Source organism: Chrysoperla carnea, chromosome 3 (assembly GCF_905475395.1).
Source record: "Chrysoperla carnea chromosome 3, inChrCarn1.1, whole genome shotgun sequence".
NCBI lineage: Eukaryota > Metazoa > Arthropoda > Insecta > Neuroptera > Chrysopidae > Chrysoperla > Chrysoperla carnea.
In genome coordinates, this window is record NC_058339.1 from 76,471,714 (window position 1) to 76,487,417 (window position 15,704).

A 15,704-nucleotide genomic window follows, 5' to 3' on the forward strand; every position below is an offset into this window, starting at 1 on the left:
AAAATGTTCCTTATAAAATATTAAACAACATTTTTTCGTAAACATTTCTGTTTACCCGTGAGAGCACAAAATTTTATAGTATGTATGTTATGGTTATACCAGTTATAGTATCAGACAAAGTAATCAACACTGTCTATACATGGTATTTCGACAATTAACTCAGTCAATTGTTTGTTTCTCTTGTTGTAAATGAGAATAAATGAAAATCTAAACTTGAATTGTTTTTTATTATAGATTTATATTACTTTAGTTCTATATGAGTTTAGTTCTTACCTCTTAAAACGTATGACATTGAAAATGACTCTTACACATTCTTTACTTGAAAATAAGCCCAATTTGAAGGCATATAATATAATATATAATATAATATATAATATAATATATAATATAATATATAATATAATATATAATATAATATATAATATAATATATAATATAATATATAATATAATATATAATATAATATATAATATAATATATAATATAATATATAATATAATATATAATATAATATATAATATAATATATAATATAATATATAATATAATATATAATATAATATATAATATAATATATAATATAATATATAATATAATATATATTATAATATATAATATAATAAATAGAATCCATTCAAAATACAAATTAAATGTTATGATGCTCTTCATTTTGATCTTATGCTTTAGAATTGGTTAAAAGTCAAGTAATCTTATGACTGATAATAATTGGAGATTGAAATTGTTTCTAACACAAGTTATTAGGTGTTTTATAAGGAATAACTTTCTAATTTCAATCAGAAATTCAATCAAATGAACTCTGGTATCAAGGATACAGCCATGAGTTTTATGTGGATGCGTTTTTTATCCACTGCTAATTGTTGACAAAGTATATCTCAAATCTACTGCCTTCGTTTACTTATGCTCCAGCAGATCGGAAAAGCCGTTACAGTAGATCTTATAATTACCGATTTCGTTTACTTATACGTCAGAAGATGGCGTTAGAGCATGAAAAAAAGATATATACAGACCAAAACATTCTTTTTTACATAGACAGGCAATGGAAACCTTTTTTTTTATTGGTTTACTTTTTGATGAAAATAATGAGGTCCAAGAAGATAAAATTAAAACTTTTGTCCACGTTTTAATACGAGAACCGTAAAGTATACATGTTCGTATCTCTTTTAGAGGTTCTTTAGGCTATGGCCATATATTCATAATGCCAACGACCACACATATTTGCATAATAAAACCACCTAATGTTTTGTTTATCATCCCACATTTTATTAATTATTTGTGCTAGCAATTTGTGTGAATGTGAGGGTTCTGCTGTGTTTATGTCCAAAATTGTGTGTAAATGATTTTCATTTATATTAATTTGAATTTAATGAAATTTTCAAACTAGTAAAAACAATCGAAAGTTCAGGACCTATAGTGAAAAGCAACTGTAATGTTTTTTATAGAACTGTTTAGTTGATTAGTTTTATAATGGTGATCTGGAACTTTACAAGAGAAAGGAAGATAAAATTATACATATCTTTCGATTAAGCTAGTTCTTTTGCTTGAACTATTGTAAAATCCACTTTTCGACAGAATTTAACAAATTTTTTTTTCGCAGGCTAATAATAGGGTTTATTGTATTTATATGAGAAAATTCTCTCAGGCTACACAGCGGTTGAAAGTGAAGCAATTTTTTATTAGTTATGGAATTCGTAACCAGCCCGTGTCATTTCTAAATAATATTTATAAAATAAATAAAAAAATTTTAAATAACACAGTTTTTTTTACATGATTTTTTTTCTTTTTTAAATATTTAAATATCTCCACAATTTTTCATTCATCTCAAATTGTTGTGTTGTTATTCGTTATTTCTTTTTTTATGTTAAGGTAGTTTGCTCGAGGCAATCGAGGCTAAAAATTATATATTTCTCGGATATATATTATTTCGCCCGATTGAATCTCTTGAGAATGAACGCAAGAAAAATTTTGAGATCCTATAAAAAGAACTTGTATTCATACGCTAATATTAAAATTATTTTTTATTATCTTAATTATTTATTATAATATAGTATGTACTGCCAAAAACCTAATATAAATTCAATTAATGTTTTTTTTTCTATCCATACCATATTTTTTTTATTCCTTTATCAAATTACATGATTAGCCCCTTATTTTCAAACTTACTATGTCCAGGTTTGATTAAAAATATATTCACGATCTAATAATGTACCGCTTAAGAAAAAAGGCAAACACCAATAATTTTGACGGAAAAATATCATAAATTTAAAATATAAGTTTAGTCAGTACACCGAAGCATTACTGAAGGATCATCAAGATATCGGAGACAAAATTTGTACTTTTTTCATTTTTTTCGAAATTGAGGGTATTGGAAGATAGGAGAGACATCTACACTTTTTTTATAGTCAATATTTCGCTGTAAATTATTAATAATCGAAAGATTTTGATGTTTATTAGTATATAAAATTTAGTTGACAAACAAAAATAATAAATTACCAACGTAATTTATTAAGAATAGTGATGTTTATAACACAACCACCTTAAATACAGATATCGTCATAACAAAAAGAGAAAAAAATGAAATGAATATAACGACATGAAAATTATTATTATCGTAAATTGCCGACATTACATTACGTAGACAAATGTCTCGCCTAGTTCATATTTCGTAACGTATAACGAAAAACTTCCATTCTGGGTACATTTACTAGAAAATCAAGGACACTGATAATGATGGTTTGACAAAAAAAAAATTATACATATTTTATTTTAAAATACAAATAAATACCAAAATACAAATAAATACCAAAATAAAAATAATTTAATATTGGGTAACTAATAAAAAATAATTTGAAAACGTCATTACTCAGGCATTGTACGAAAAGTTAAGATGTGATCGATTAATTTGGGTGCTTTAAAAAAATTGTTTAGATAGTCTATGATCCGGCATTAGAAAAATATACCCTGTTAAGATAGTACGTGCGCCAAGGCAAGTTTATACTTGTGGTTGAAACTATTTGTACCTTATTTTCAACTTTGATGATTAATTTTGTTATAATTTCATGAATGTAGACGAAAAATAAGAATAAAACTTTTCGATATCTGCCTTGCTTTTTGTAATATCAAAAGCTAAATAATTAAACAAAATTTTCAATTTTCGATATTTTGAAAATAACTCCAGATATCGAAAAATTTTAGTCTTACTTTTCATCTTATATTGTTATGAGTTATAACATAATTCACCATCAAAATTGAAAATACATATTTAAATCTGTGCCATCACTACCGTGCTCATACACCTCCTTAATTAGTCGGGCACAAAAGGTTTTTTTCGTTTTCAGTAATTTATAAAGATTTAAACTTTAATTTAAATAGTTTTTTTTTAATTTCCACTGTTTAGTTTTGGAGAATTCTATGAAAACATATCATCCATCTACCGTTTTCCCATAAAACCAATGTTAAATTTGCCTAATTTTGAAGTCATTTAATTCTGTAATAATCGGACCAAACACCCTTCCCCTTAAAATATCCAGAATTGATTTAGATTTAGTTCCATTTCATATTTAAAAAAAAAATGAACCCTTTTAGCTAAAGTGCCCTGGTACTCGTACATCCTTAATTGACATGAAAATAGCATTGAATGAAAAGGTTGATTAAAATATAAACAATTTTGGAATGTAATCTGCGTCAGGATGGCTCTGATGCTATAAATATTAATTCATTGATTAATAATCAATTATGTGATAATTTTGTTCTTTTGCATGTTGATAGAATTTCACAATAGGAAAAAGAAACTGGAAACAAAATTTCACTGCCTGGCGTAATATTTTTTGTCACTTTTTCGAATATTATTTTAATTTTTTTGATACTACTAGCTCTAATTGGCTCTTCACTCGAAATGATAAATAACCAATTAAAACTATAGTTTGATAAATAATTTATTAACAGAGGCATTGTATCGTTTATGAATGCAACAATTATCTTACAAAGCATTTTAATCGAAACACTTGGTATACAAACAAGAAGGAGCAGCGTATAAGGCAATCGAAAAGTTTAGAAATTAATTTGTTTCCTGTCAATAACTTTAACAAATAACAATATTATTGTTCCAATATGGTTCCACCATATGGTCTTAATAAATAACTTTGGGTTAAAGTAAGTAAGTGAACTCGATCTGACTTCAACTTGGCATACAATAAATTATTATCCTTTAGGGTTGGATATTGTACCTTGGGACAACGTACTTTAAATCATTCTTCAATTTCTTGAAAGGAAACTATTGGGATAATCGTTCTACTATGTTACAAACGGTGCCTTTAAAATAGAACTACGATAACAGATTTAAATTGGATTTCAGCACATCATTGACTAATGATAAATATTTTGAAACCTCAGTAACTTACAATAATATTGTTCAAATTTATGTACGCATAATCTATTAAAAAATTCCAACCCCACTGCAGTATTTTTACAAGCTTTTATTTTAGCTGTCCTGGTGTTTGTAATCAAATCTTGTAATTTAAATTTTAACCACTTTTCGATTTCCGATTGAGCTGAAATTTTGCATGCATATAAAAATCGTTTGGCAATGCATCTTTACGGAAAACATGCCCTGATTTTCCCATTGCTTCCACATAGTAGATTAGTAGATATAGATACGTTTCTTAGATAAAAATACTTTTTAAGAGACAAGCTTTTATTGAAAGTACAAAATAATTTGTTCTGTGAGTTACTCATATACGGCTATTTGAAAAAGCAATACAATATTTAGATAAAGAAAGTATAATTTAAATTGAGCGCCTCCAGATTTTACATAGTCATGAATGAGTGACTCAAAGAAAAATTTAGTTTCTACTTTCTAGTAATATAAAAGCTTGTCTTTTTTAAAAATTGTTTTTAATATTAAAGCTTGCTTTTGACTTGACATCATTAGTAATTTTTCCGATATCACGATAAAGTTATTCCAAGGGACAATTACTCGAGATTGTGATTGTACATGTGCATTTATTTTCAAGTTACATTAAAATACATGTTTTAAGCACAAAGTAACAATAATTGACGATTGTATTTTGTGTTTTGAATCATATTCTGTTTCATCAAAGATTATTTCCATCGTGACCAATATTTAAACTATAAATTTAGATCCAAGGTACGACACTCTTCCCGTTTGATAGACAAATATATCTTATGAACTTAGGTAGAAGTTTCCTTCAAAAACGTTTCACTATAATTTCGGTGCAATCAATCAAAAGTAAAATATAAATAAATAGGTACCTCTAGCTCGCTAGAATGTTCGAGTTCGATTATTATTCGAACAAAACTGTTTATATTATAGGTAGTGCTATTTTAGTAAAGAACAGCAACTAAACATATCACACGAGATTATTGGGGTACATAAAATAATTCATTATCAATTAAGTTGAATAAGATGTGCATAGTTTAATGTACAGTGTGTTTTATGTTTAAAATGGTATTAAAATAAACACTGACTGTCGATAAAAAATTTTGTTTGATACTAATTCATCTGCTTGGCTTACTAATTCATAATTCAAGTGTGTAGGTTTAAGAAGAAAACCAAATTTCGTATTCTTTGGTAGTTTAGTCAGTAGTGATTTTTTTTCTACTTAGATTTTTGAATATTGCAGTTAAAATGTATACAAGTACATTATAAAATGAACACAAATTGTATACAAGGTTTAGAAGTGAAGCAAAATTTTAAAAATTATTTTACAATTTTCGAAATTGGTATCAGAAGAAAATTAATTTAATTACGAAAATAAAGGTAAAGGCTTGCCTGACAAAAACTATTCATGGTACCAGACGAGGCATATTTTAGGAAATTTTATTAATTTTTAAAGAATCATATCATAGTTTTTCTTTCGAAAAGTGCGCATGGCTATTTTTAATTAAATTAATTTTAATCATTTTTTCAATGAACGGTTTTTTTCAGGCAAGCTTATACCATTATTTTCGTAATTATATTATCTATCTTCTGATTGCAATTTCGATTGGTTAACAGGTCGGTGTAGATATGTTCAAACCATATGAATAGATCAAGTCAATATAGGCAACTACAACGATATGTTAACCAATCAAAATTGGTAGCAGAAGAAAGATAATTTAATTACGAAAATAATGGTATAGGTTTTCCTGACAAAACCGTTCATGGAAAAAATTGATTAAAATTTATTTAATTAAAAATAGCTATGAACACTTTTCGATAGAAAAACTATGATACGAGTGTTTAAAAATCGATAAAATTTCATAAAAATAGGTCTTTCATTTAGTTATCAGATGGGTGAAGATCGATCGTGGGTGAAGTCTCTTGTACTAATTATGCTTTACCAAATTGTCTGATAATGAGTTTTTCTAAAGAATTGACAATCATCTTGGAACACAAAATCATTCCATTTGTATGCATCCAATATTAAAACAGAATTGAATTAAATTGATATGTAGGTAATGTATAATGTATATCTATTTATATCATGAGACTAATATATTGATACCAACATGATAAAATTAATTTATATCATCAGATTGTTATTTCAAAGGCTTGTTGTCTTCCTGTACTGTGCTCATAGCTTAAAGTTGCCTGCATGATATTCATTCTTGTACGTGGATAAAGACCATGTGCTCATAATAAAGCGAAATTTCTATGATTTTATTTTATCTACCGTTTTCAGGACTCATAAACGGACGCTTGGTTTTTTCACATTTTTTTGGTCTTTGGTTTATATAGAGAAAAAACAACAGAAAATTTGTAACTGTTGAAAGGGTTGAAAAATGCATTGAATTAAAAGAGAAACATAGGCATTTGTCAACACTTTTATCAGGGGCTGTTGTCTGCCATTTTAAAAATTAACGGCATACAAAAAACACGGAAATCTCGATTTTCAAGAGTTTGACACTCGTGACTCGGTGAAGGTTAAAACCTCAATTGATGATGGTAAGCCCACACTGATCCAAGTGTCACTTTTATCAAAATAAAGAATTTGGAATAGCTCTTTCATGTTACACTTAACCAAGTGACATTTGTCATAATTTTCCCCGAGGAATCTTTACCTCTTATTTCGTGAAGAATTGGTTTTTTAATGTACAAAAACGATTATTATTGTACCAAAAAAGTGAAATTCTTGGCCAAAAATGGATGGATGGAAAAAAACCTCCTAGATAATAGTTTGGACGATAAATACTTTGTTTTTCCGCTCCTGTGCTAAAAGTGGAATTTCGGGTCAAAAATGGCACTACTCCCGGCACACGTGACAGAATTCGTGTAATTTGGATTCGAATTCAGGCATTCAGCGACCAAAAATACTCACTAGATGATTGCATTACAGTATTAAAATCATTAATTTCGTTACAACTTAAAAGTACATTTTCTTTATTTTCTCACTAATATAAAAACTTGGATCACTATCATCACTACCATTCTATCGTTTCCAATTTTCTTTAAAAAAGCAAAAACGAAAGCTGGCGTGGAACACCTGGTAGTAACTAATTATATTATACTTTTGATGACAAGCTGAATCGATTATAAAAATTGTTAAAAAAGTTTCCTAGGTGATCGGGAAGCACCTTAAAAATCACTTCGAATATATCGGTTCTTGGTGTCGTTTTTCAATGTTATTTTTTTCTCGGTTTAGCTTCTCAGCTTACAAACAAATCGGAAAGATAACATGCGATAAAGAACATACTTCCAATAGGTCCAAAAATGAAATTTTCCCTTCAATATGAGCTAACGGTTGAATATTTCTGCTTGATTAAAATACATCTAGTCTTCTAGTCTCAATTATATTATAACTGTAAATATATATACACTTAGGTAGGTTAGGTAGATTGGTGTTTATTAATTGATTATTGATTGATATATTGTAAAATAGAAGCTTTTTATTTTATTATTTCAACCCACAAGCTAGATTCGATCAATAATGCATCCATATAAAATATAAATGCAATTTAATTCCCTTTTGATATAAATATAAATGAAGAATATATTTATATATCGATTCAACTTGAAAGAGTTCTTTTAAAAGCTTTTTGATACAAGCATCTACTTTCTATTTTATTTCTATTTAAGCATTAGTTTTGGTTTCTATCGACGAAATTAGTTTTCTATAATTCAGTATGCTTTAAAATTAGTTAATTTTACATAAACTTAACACATTTAAAAGTTCAGTAGTTTTGGAAAACTTGAGATGTTTATTTGTACCAGTAAAATTTAAAAAATATAAAAAATTCATTACGTAAAATCTCTGAACTTAAATTATATATTTCTGGTTTACAAACAAAAGCAGCTTTTAAATAAATAAAAAAACTCCGAGAAATTGATAAAGTTAATATTGATGTCTCAGGTAAAAATATTTTCAAAATATCTCCACACTTTTGTAATTTTAGGAATTTTTTTTAAATACATATTTTTACGACCTAAATATAACACTACGATCAAAATTCTTGAATGCTTCTCTTGATTCCCTCCAAAACACGTCACGCCAGTAACGTGATTCTTGTCTATATATTTGTTCTTGTGATTTTCGACATTAGTTATCAATTGTTCTGGAAATATTCTGTGACAGCTCCTGCCATGATCGTGATGCCATGGTAGGTCCAATCGTTTGACGTGCCTGCCGCTATACCAGTTTCCTTGGAACTGCAACGTTGCAATTGATGATGGAGTTTTTGTAAGGTAGTGTAAACATACTGTATTCGAAGAAGCTTTAAGTAGAGTTGATGATTTCCCTTAGCTGATTATCATGCCAGATTTAATAATACAATTTACATTAAGATTACTGGTAGGTTAAAGTACATATTGTAGTACTAGCTGCTAAGATTATTATAGTTAGATTTTCACAATTATATTAATTCCATCAAATAATTACGAAAAACAACGGATTTAATTCCCAAAATACTTGTTCATAATATATTAACTTTTCTTTGTTAATATATATATATAACAAATTGTAAGTTTGGTCCCAAGTTAAAACTGATGGAATTCAGTTGAAAATTAAATCATTAATCCATTCGAGCTTGGCGTAGCCATATGGCAATTTGTTTTCTTACTCAAAATGACCTAAAATTTTGAACTCACAGCTGTTGCTTCTGTTAGCTCACAACTAACATTATTCGGAGTCTGTGAAAAATAGGCCAAATCAGTTGACTGCTCTCATGCTGGAAGTACCTTTAGAATAAAAAATGTCTGTCAAAAAAGAAAATTCGGGTTGGAAAGGGTTAAAACTAATTTATGCAAAAATTACTAAAGCCGTCAAGTAGACAATATGGAAGTCGTAATTAGGCTTAAATAAAAAAAAAAAACAGTTGCAGCATATGTAATGACTAGGCAATTAAAAGAGTAGGCTATTTTTATACCATGTATATATGAAATTTACATAGTAAATTAAAATCTGTCCCAAGTTTGTAACGCTTAAAAAAAATGACGCTACGAAAAAAATTTTGGTATAAGTGTTCATAGAATCATCTAATTAGTATATTTTCGGTTGTCCATCCGTCCGTCCGTCTGTGAACACGATAACTCAAAAACGAAAAAAGATATCAAGCTGAAATTTTTACAGCGCACTCAGGACGTCAAAAGTGAGGTCGAGTTGGTAAATGAGCAACATAGGCCAATTGGGGCTTGGGTCCTCAATATTGGGTCACCCACCTTATAAACCGTTAGAAAAATTTTGTTGAAACCGTTTGAAACAACTTTTATTTGAGACATTTTTTTGTAAGCATCACTGTTTACTCACGAGGGCACACATTAGATGCAAATTTTATAGTATGTATTAATATGGGAATATCAGTTATATATGTGTGACATGTATGTATGTGTAATGTGATAGAGTAATCATAACTTTCTATGCATGGTATTTCAACAATTAACCCAGTCAATTGTTTGTTTTCACTTGTTACTTTGGAACAAGTGAAAACAACTTTGAAAAATCAAGTTTAAAATCGAAATTTGAAATCGTTCAGAAATGCCGGATATTTAACGTTGACGATTTTGGGAAAAATCTTATTTCTAGTCGTTAACACAAAATAACTCTAGGAAATGATTTTATTCAAATTTTTCCCAAATCGTTGTAACTTTCTTACCTTTTTGAAAAAAATCTGAAAGTTTTCACTTGTTTATTAAAAAGTTCATTCATATATTTGAACAGTATTGTTGTAAATTGCTATGCCTTCTTAATATATATCTATTTATTCAACGTCTACTGAAATCCAATTTAAGTGGACTATTCTTGTTTTTGACAAGCCACGGGTTGTCAAAATGATTTTGTCAGCAGTGGAGCAAAACTGTGACCCCGTGGGGATTCAAAACTGTTCTCCAAACAAATGTTTGTACTTTTTCCATAACAAAATATCTGGGGGATAAACCTTAGAATAATTAAATTTTGAAGACACAATCTTCACAGGACGAATCACCTCATAAACAGCTATTGAGATTAAATTGTGAATAAAGTTTTTGATAAAAATGCTATCACTCTTTTGTTTGGGTTTTTACGTTTCTGTTATTCTTAAAATATAAAATTTTTGAAACGGAAATTAAAATTTTTAGGAATTCAATTGGGATTTACCTTCGGAATTAAATAGTAAGTTAAATTATGTAGAAATTATAATAATTTCACATATTTAATAGTTTGCTATTTTTAAAATAATAATAAACATAATTTTGAAATAAATTTACCATATTTGTTGTGCTGTGAATTAAAATATTTATATGCAAATAAAATTTCATTTATAACGACGAGGCATGAGGAGGGACATGACCTTTTAAAACCAGAACAATAAATTCCTGATTAAGGTAATACACTCGTGAAATGGATTTTTTTTTTAGAAATTCAATAAAATTTAAATAGAAGATTAAAGTCGCATCAATGGATGATTTTACTCAGAAGTATCCAACAGCAGCTCCGATTTTATTGATTTTTTTTTTTAGATGTTTAGTTTTAAACCTCGAACTTAAAAAGGGGTGTTATAAGTTTGAACGCTATGTGTGTGTGTCTGTGTGTTTGTCTGTCTGCGGCATTATAGCGACTAAACGGATGAACCGATTTTAATTTTTTTTTTCCATTTTCATTTGAAACGTAACTTAACGGAGAGTGTTCTTAGCTATGTTTCAAGTGCGAGGTTAGAGTTCCGTGCTCAAAAAAACTAACAAAATTGGCGATGATCTTCAAAATCGATTCAGTTTGGAATACACATGACCTATAATTTTAACATATAAATAATTACTATGGAAATGAATGGTCAAATAAATCTGGCTCAATTCATTTTGAAAAGTGAAATGGTAAAATAATTAGGTAATTCAAAAGAACAAAGTCAACTCAAATATGTCAATTTCAATTAAAATATTTCCAAAAATTTGTCCAAGAAAATGATAACCCTCTAAGTATCCTTTTCATCTCATCTGATGTCCTTGACCATCACTTTGAAATTGATTAAGAAAGGGGTGCTGTAAGTTTAAAGTGTTTATTTGTTCGTTTGTGTGGTTCTCAGTAGTATCGTAGCCCCTAAACAGTCGAACCGATTTCATTGAGAATATTTTATAGCTAAATTTCCAAAAATAGGTTTACAAGGAATAAATCGCATTTGTCGGGGGTTTTTTAATCGTCCCCTTTCCTCAGGCGAATTAACAGACATATAAATTCATACAAATTCCATAGAATTGTACCCAAATCGATAAAATATATTTAAATTTTTGATTTTCGCGATGAAAACAAAAATTTTCCATCAGAAAGTTAATAATATAAAACATTTAAAATTATGATGACGTAAAAATTAATGTATCATATATTCTAGCTATGTTACTGTTCTTGACTGTTAAGGATGCTGAATTTTCATTGGTACTTATATGGTAACGCTAATGAAAATTCTCTGAAATGTCCGATGGACGACGTCAATGAAACTCCAAAAAGTTAAAAAGATCAAGAACGTAAAACGTTCCAATATCTATTATCATTGGATTTTATAATTTTAAACATGTGAGTTCCTCAAAGAAAAGAAAGAGTGGTTCCTCCAGAGGCAGGAAAGAGGCAGGAACGTGAAATCTTAAAATGCCAAAATAAGGGGCAATATACGGCTTACAGTTTAACAGAATATAGTTTTGATTTTCAACTGGTTTTCTCTTTCATATCATTATATATATATATATTTATATATATTTTATACATAAATATTCTATTATAATTTAAAATGTATACTAACCAACAAATAAAATGAGACAGCAATAACAAAAAAAACGTAATAGTTAATAGTTGTGATTTCAGATATTAAAGAAAAGTCAAGGTAAAATGAGAAAAAAAGTATTACTCTCCGTCTAGCCTTTGTTTAAGGTCGAAAAAACACAACTTATTCAAATTCTTGATAAAATTATCTCGACGTTGCCGTTTCTTGGAAGAACAATATTATTTTGATCGATACAGTTTTACGAGGAAAATGGTGACCCGAGAACAAGCAAAATTGTGTATTCGAGACCAAGCAAATTGTGAATATAACAGGAAAGAAAAGGGAATTTTTAAAATTTAAATTAAAATAAAACAAAGGAAAATATGTCAATAAAACTAGCTTAATTGGAAAGATAATTTTTTGCCATTAATGTTTGAATATGCTTCATCTACTCCACATGCCTAATTATATTTCGATTCATTCTTGATATTAAGCACCTCACGCTTTTACAAATATTCGGGTATGAGTGACTCTTAGATAAAATTATTTTCTACTTTTTAGTACAATAAAAGCTTGTCCCTTAAAAAGTATGTTTTATTAAAATTTTTATTTATTCTTGCATACTTGAAGGATAGATATGGGATTCTTTGTAAACATTTAACCTTTTTTTGCAACAGTTTCATTACTAAAAAGATTGTAGCATTGAAGTTTGCTTAAAAAAATTAATGTTTCATTATTAATGTTTCATTTTTCGTATCCGCTCAGTATACACGTGCAAATATAATTTTTAATAAATGCTTCACCTGTTGTTGAAAATAAGTACATACACACCGTATGAGAATATACGGTTTTTTATGGCTTTCTGAAGATTTCAAAAACATTTTTATTATACAAATGAATTTATTTAAAACATTTTTTTAATGTTTTTCAAGAATTCTGTAAAATGTTTTTTTTTTTGAATATGATACATGACTCACTTTAAGAAATGTTACCTATGCTGTTCTGGTTTGAAATTAAAATTTAAGAGTCGTAATATATCATTCTTACTGTAAAGCATAAAAAATTGAAAACAAGAAAACTTTAAGTTAGTTTAAGTTCATCGATAAAATTCAGCAAATCTTTAGTAAAAACAAGTGAAAACAAACAATTAACTGAGTTAATTGTTGAAATACCATATATAGACAGTGTTGATGAGCCAACCGTTTGTTTTTTTACGCCATGTAAATAAAGTGAATCCACTCAATAAAGAGATAGCCACACACATGTAACTGATATTCCTATATAATACATATTATACAATTTGCGCTCTCATGGGTAAACAGTGATGTTTACGAAAAAATGTTTCAAACAAAAGTTGTTTATAAGTAACATTTCTTACATTTAACCTTTGTTTGCTATCTATAACGGTTTAAAAGAAGAGACCCAATTGACCTTTGTTGCTCATTTACGAACTCGATCTCACTTTTTACGTCCTAAGCACGTTATAGAAATTTCAGCTTGATATTTCTTTTCGTTTCTGGGTAATCGTGATAACAGACGGACAGACAGACGACAGAAAGACAGACAAATAACCGGAAATGGACTAATTAGGTGATTTTATGAACACCTATACCAAAATTTTGTTCATAGTATCAATATTTATAAGCGTTACAAACTTGGGACTAAACTTAATATATCTTGGTATATTTCATATACATGGTATAATTAAGGGGTTACAAATAACATAGCAATAAACGAGCTTTACATCGCGTTTTGCGATTTGTATTTAGCAAAACAAAATTTTTAAATCTAAAAGAATTTTAGCATAGATTAAAAGTACACCAATTAACAACTTAACATTAATAAAATGATAATAATAGACAAGATAAGCTTTTTGTTTCTGGAAAATTGTAAAACTAACCAAAACCACTGATATTAAATGAACTTTATGAAAACACAAAATAATAATTTAGAGATATTATCTGGCATTTGATATCTTATCTAAAATATTATAAAATATATCTTATTATTCATAAGCTCAAAGTCACAAACCATGAAAACTATATTCATTATTTAATCATTATTATAATATGATAATAAGAATAGTAGTTTATCTTTTCTAGTCTATCTATATAGACAGGGTTGATTACGCTATACGATAAGGTAGATTATGGCTAAAACTGGTTTTATTTTAACAAAATTTTCTTTCTGGGATATATGGAGGATTACTGACTGTACATTTTAAAAATATTTGCCTAATATACAGGGTGGCCGAAATTTCAGATTCTACGATCAAAATAAAGATGTTTTTCATGAAGATTTACCTCACTTTAACTTCACGGTTTTCGAAATATTCTGTATTTTCTGAAATTATAGCAGCAATTATATTGTATAATTTTTCAAAACTGATATCAATGTTTCAAACCAAATTTCACTTGGAGTCCAATAATTGTTTGAGTATCTAGTCGCAACTGTGAATAATTTCATTATGCATACGGATTGAAACAAAATTATATGACTAAAGTATTACAAGTTTTAACTGATAATAACTTGTTATACCATGTATATATGAAATATACATAGTATATTAAGTTTAGTCCCAAGTAAAGCTTAGAAATAATGATGCTAGGAAAAAAATTTTGTCATAGGTGTTCATAAAATCACCTAATTAGTCCATTTCCGGTTGTCCGTCCGCCCGTCCGTCCGTCTGTGGACACGATAACACAAATACGAAAAAACATATCGAGCTGAAATTTTTACAGCGTACTTGGGTCCATCTTGTAAACCGTTAGAGATAGATCAAAAGTAAATAAAACGTAAAAAATGTTCCTTATCAAAAATTAAACAACTTTTGTTTGAAACATTTTTTCGTAAACATCACTGTTTACCGGTGAGGGCGCCAATTAGGCGGAAATTTTATAATATGTACTAGACTTGATTAACAGTTATGTATGTGTCACATGTTTGTATGTGTAATGTGATAAAGAAATCAACACTGACTATGCATGGTATTTCAACAATTAACTCAGTCAATTGTTTGTTTTCACTTGTTTTACTTAAAAACAACACATGGTTTATATCAACAGCAAATGTAAATTGTAACTGTTAACTATCCAAAAACGTTCATTTTTAAATCATTTTAAACTTTGCAGTGCTTTAAAAATCACGTTCACAAAAACAAGAATATTCCTTATCCTTCTTCAATTTGCTCGCACTTCTAGCCTGCTCTGGGATTATAGAATTTTCCTTATTCTACTGTAACTGGGTGTGAAAAATGAAAATAGCTATAACGCATCCGAATTTCAAACCGATAGAGTATAATCGTAATGCTTGAAGTTATATTGTTATAACTTTAACCGTTCTTATCTAGTAAACCGCTTTTTTTATAAATTTTTTTTCCACAAATTTAAGAAGATTCTAAACAAAATTATAAAGTTTCACGCCAATCAAAGAATGTTTAAAATTTGTACGTAACAGCCATTATATCTCGTTAACGGTGAGAGCGTTAAAACAATCGCTCTCAGATGCAAAACTTAAACTCTCGAA

The 15,704-nt window shown here is 28.2% G+C and overlaps 1 protein-coding gene across 2 annotated transcripts in view; it reads right to left on the reverse strand.

The window, feature by feature from the left end:
• The window catches only part of LOC123294776 (diuretic hormone receptor-like), a 402,325-nt gene that overhangs the window by 38,483 nt on the left and 348,138 nt on the right, over nucleotides 1–15,704 (reverse strand). The gene's annotated exons all lie outside the window — the stretch shown is intronic.